Source organism: Acyrthosiphon pisum, chromosome X (genome assembly GCF_005508785.2).
Source record: "Acyrthosiphon pisum isolate AL4f chromosome X, pea_aphid_22Mar2018_4r6ur, whole genome shotgun sequence".
NCBI classification, from domain to species: Eukaryota; Metazoa; Arthropoda; class Insecta; order Hemiptera; family Aphididae; genus Acyrthosiphon; species Acyrthosiphon pisum.
Genome location: NC_042493.1, coordinates 107,856,598 through 107,861,788, shown reverse-complemented (window position 1 = coordinate 107,861,788; position 5,191 = coordinate 107,856,598).

Sequence of the window (5,191 nt, the reverse complement as noted above, 5' to 3'; positions counted from 1 at the left end):
TTTACTAAGTTTAAAATTAGAAAACACTGCTTCTTTATACTGTGGATCACACGTATCATTGATTAAAATACCACTACAATGTTCTTTTTCTAACTTGAAACCTGATTTTATCTTATTAATTGCTAATACTTCACAAGTATTTATTTCAGATAATCTACGTACAATTTGTGGTAAAATATCATTATGTTTTCTTAACATTTTTTTAATTTTTTGCAAATAATTTTCTGACGAGAAGTTACTAAAATTATTAAGATTACCAAATTTTCTTGAATCATCAGCTAAATGTAATAAATTGTGGAAATTGTGAGACATAAATTGTGGACCATAAATTAATTTTGTGCAAGTAACAAAATGCTTTAAAAGTTCTTCAGCATAATTGGTCATAGTCTGCATGTGTTGGTCTGATAATAATATACTAATTGAAAAATGTAAAGTTAAAAAATGATTATATTTCTTTTTCTCCAAATTATTTTTTAAAACAAGAACACCAGTATATAAAATAAATTGCCGTAATTCAGTGGCTTTAAAACGTTTAGCTTCTCTGAGAGCCCTAGGTTTCCTAACAAATTCACAGGGAATAAAATTTATTAGAGAATCGGATATGTCCTTTACAATTCTAGCTGGTAACTTGTGCGGTGGTGGTCCAAAACACCAAGTAGAAACTAGCAACTTTTTTACAACTCTTAGACAAATTAAATGTATGTAATCAAGGGGAACTTCTGTCACGAGACCTATGTTTGGAATCTTTTCTAAAATTGTACGACCAGTATGATGATCTGCATCAATTTGATTTATAAAATCACTATCGGTTCTTTTGATAAATTCGATTTCAGGAAAACAAACAGAATGTATATATTCTCCTTCTTGTGTGCATTTGGAACAAGATGAATATCCACTGTGGCCTTTTATAAATAAAACACTTGCCTTAGCAACAGCATCAAATAAAAACATACTAATTTTGAAATTGTAATGATTACCAGCAATACTTATACCATTCAATGTCAATGTAATAGCTTCATCTACAAACTCTCTCAAAAATTCATTGAAGTCCGATGGTTTTTCATAACCGTGATAAATACCCACACAAAAAATATTTAAAAGTAATACATTAACATTATTTATTAAACACAATATTGGGTAAACTTGACTTGAAGAAGACTTACTGAGTGGGAGCCCATCAATATTAATAGAAACATTTATAGTATCAGGAATATCAGAATAGTTTATATTTTTTAACATATTATTAATACCACTATCCAACCCAAAATGATAATATTTTCCGGGATAAACGTCGCGCAAAATTGTTTCTCTCGAAGTCTGTAAAAATGATCTAGAATCTTTTGGAACATTTTTGAATTCTGGTATTTGCCTTTGAATCGCTAATAATTCACCTAATGCTGTATGAGTTATTCTATTTCTAACAGCCCACTCTCTTAATTGATCAGTTATTGATAGAAGTGAATTTGTTGATATTTTCTCACAGTTAGCGCTATGGTTATTCAAGTTAAGATTTTTTAATGAAGTAGAAGAATTAGATTCACCAAACAGGGACAATGTTTGACAATTACTATTTTATGAAGAAATTTGAGATGAAATACTAACTGGAATAACATCATTTTTTTCAATAAGTGTATCATTCGGGGTATCATTAGATATAAATGTATCTTCAACATTAATTTGAGTCTGTGTACTTGAACTTGTATTGCTACTAACAGGTAAAGTAACAGATGCTGCATTATTATTGTTTTTTCTTAAATCGTTTAAATAATTAAGTTGCTGTCTTATTTTTTTATTAAATTGAGATTTTGATAAACTAATTTTTTTTCTGGAACCTTTTCTGGAATTATCCATAATAATATAACTTAAAATAAATAATACCAATAATACAACTATAATTTATACTTATGAATATGGATATATAATTTAGCTATCTAATTATCTAAAATATATAAAATTATATAGGTACCTACCTACCTTGCCTACCTACCTACCTTGGCATAAGTAACTAATAGAAAAAAGCTAAGCAATACCTAACCATAAACATCTAAGCTCTACTGATTAATTAATAATAAATGTAATTAAAATAAATTTAAATAACTTACCACGCACCAGTATAATATAATAATGGAAGTAGCAACAACGACTATAAAGGGCACAATTAGCTCGGAGTAATAATTACTGAATTATTCACCTCGGGTTCCAGCGTAGGTTACGTTACGTACCTACTGACTATAATACGACAGACGTTTATACAATAACATATGTGTTTCAAAAGGGCACTTAAAGCACTTGCCACTTGTTAAAACTTAAAACGAAATATTTTCGACGTGACGACGTTAACAACAAGACTAACCTAATAGCAACTGGCAAATCAGTAATAATCACAAGTACACACACACATACGCACGGGCGCAGATAGCACATTATTTCGGTCAAATTGGGAATTCCGGGTCGTTTAATTCGAACTATATTTTAAAGATAATGAATAATAGATTACTATTCATAGAATATTCCCCATTAGATACGTATCAAAGATTATGCTTTTTGGATTATTCATTGTATAATTAAAAACAATTAATAAAAAACGAATATTAATATATTATGACCTGATGGATATTCTCTGGAATATTCATTAAATGAGCTATACCATAATATATATGAATATTCCATATTGAATAATCTTTTAAAAGATTACTTGAATACACATAGATTATTATGATTAAAAATAATTGCAAACCATCGTCCAAAGAATAATTATATCATATTTAAATCTATTATTAATAGAACAAACGAAAAAGAAGACTGACAGACAATCCTATGAATATCCGGTGTTACTTGGGTTAGTCTACCTAAAAATAACTTATAACTTATAAATTAAACCATTATAATATTTTTCCATTATTTTTCCATTTATAATGTATACTGTTTACGAGTCACCAACACAAGATATAACAATGAAATGTAGGTATATTTGTCATTTGAGCACTAAGCTGGGCCCCTAACGAAAATATCAATAATAAATAATAGGTACCTAATATATAATATTATTATGAACATAATATTTTTTTACTGAGATGACAATTTAAATTTAAAGTATTAATTATCAAAAATATAAATTGACAATAAAAAGTGTATTTTATTTTTTTGTATAGAGACGAATTTATCTAGATGGATGAATTATTTATCTTAGATAATTATTTGGATAAAATGCAACTATTTATCTAGATAAGATAAAAAATAACTAAAAAATTATCTAGATAAGTCACAACACTGGGTATATATCAAATATATGACGGTATTGTTGTTGAACATATTCTGAAAGTAATTCTATCAGGGATATTCTTGAAATAATATCAAAAATATATTATGACCATATACCTAAAGTATAAAATAAATTTTATTACAATTAAATACCTACTTAAATAATATATAAGTATTCAATTGTTTTTCTAAAATATTTATAAAAACAATATACAATTCATATATTAATTAATTGTGTTTTCTAATGTATATAATATGTTCAGTGCATTAAACCTGTAACACAACAAAATCAGCACATAAAGACCGGTCCCCTAGAACTTTCTTCGTAGTTAAACCGTTTGTAAATAGACTGGTTATTATTACTATTATTATTTAAACTAATTTAATAATAATATGTACACTGGATACGATAAAAAAAGCGGGTAAGTGGGTGCTTTTGGTTAATCTAAACTCATTGTATTAAAAAAAAGAAACGTTTCTGAGTGAAGACAGCTGTCTATTATAATATAACTAAGTAAATTTGATGATATTATTTTGATTAGAGTAATTTATTTTACTATTAGGCATTACCTACTACAGCAATAGGTTAGGTATTGTGGCCAAATAAATTACATTTAAAAATATCATTGTGTCTATAAAATATAAATCAAATATCGAAGCAAATGAGCCACCCAAAAATTATTATAATAATATGTTAAGTTTCTTTAGTTTCAGTATTATATATGGAAAAATCCACCAACTATATGAAAATGATAAGCTTAAATCATACAGAAGACCTGTGAATATATGTAATTGTTCCTATAAGATAAAAACTATTTTGTAATTGTTTACTGTGATTGGTGGTTTATCAATTAAATCCCCATGTCACGTCATATTAGCGTGCTCTTTCTACTTTCATATCCTATAATCTTTCATTAGAATTTGAAATTATAATAAAAGCAATATAGATATGTTTGGTATGACCACTCGGTATTATTGTCTCTTGGTGTACTAACATCCTGTCATCAACTTTGGCCATAAACACAAATTATTAGTATGAGGTGACTCACGGAAAAAAAAATACTTTAATATTATAGTTAAACAAATTATAGTAGATATAACTATTTAATAAGTAAAATAACTAGAATGATATACAACTTATTATGACTATGTAAATATAGTTATTTGTTATGGTAATGTCTACTATATTTTACAGTTTAATGCAGTTTTAAATGTTTGAATTAACTAAAAAAATATAGTTAAAATAGCATATTTCAGTTCGAATAACTATAATAACTTAACTGTAATATTTTAGTAAATCTGACTAACCTTATAGCTATCCCTATAGTAATATAATGTACAGTCAATCCTACTATTTTTATAGTACAAACAACTGTTTCGGTTTTCCGTGCTCATTTTGAGGCAATAAAATAAAGCAAATAATTACAACAAGATGGTCGAGAAGTTATGAAAATCTTTTATTTATTAAGTCAGTACCTAGTTATAGTTATCTAATCATCAATAAGACATATTTCTCGGGTAGTATAAAAATATTCAGGGCAATAAATATGCCAAATGGGCAAAAAAACCTTAAAATATGCAAAATATAACTTCACATACTTAACCACAGTACCTTGAAATGGATTTCTATCATAAGCGTGCGCACAGGGGTGGCAGGGGAGGCAGCTGCCTCCGCTGCGAGAATTTTCGCTTCCCCAAGATCTTATACATTAATACCTACCAATTTTTGATAATACATATTTAAATAATAATAATAATATTATGTTTAATATTGGTATACTGGTATGCTATTTGAAATAGTACCTAAATATTTAATAATATTAAAATCGACAAACGAAAAACACTTGAAATTTAATAGGAGGGCTCATATATAATATTTTAAGACAGATGAAAAATATTGAAAATCCATAGTCACAATTTTTCTATTTAA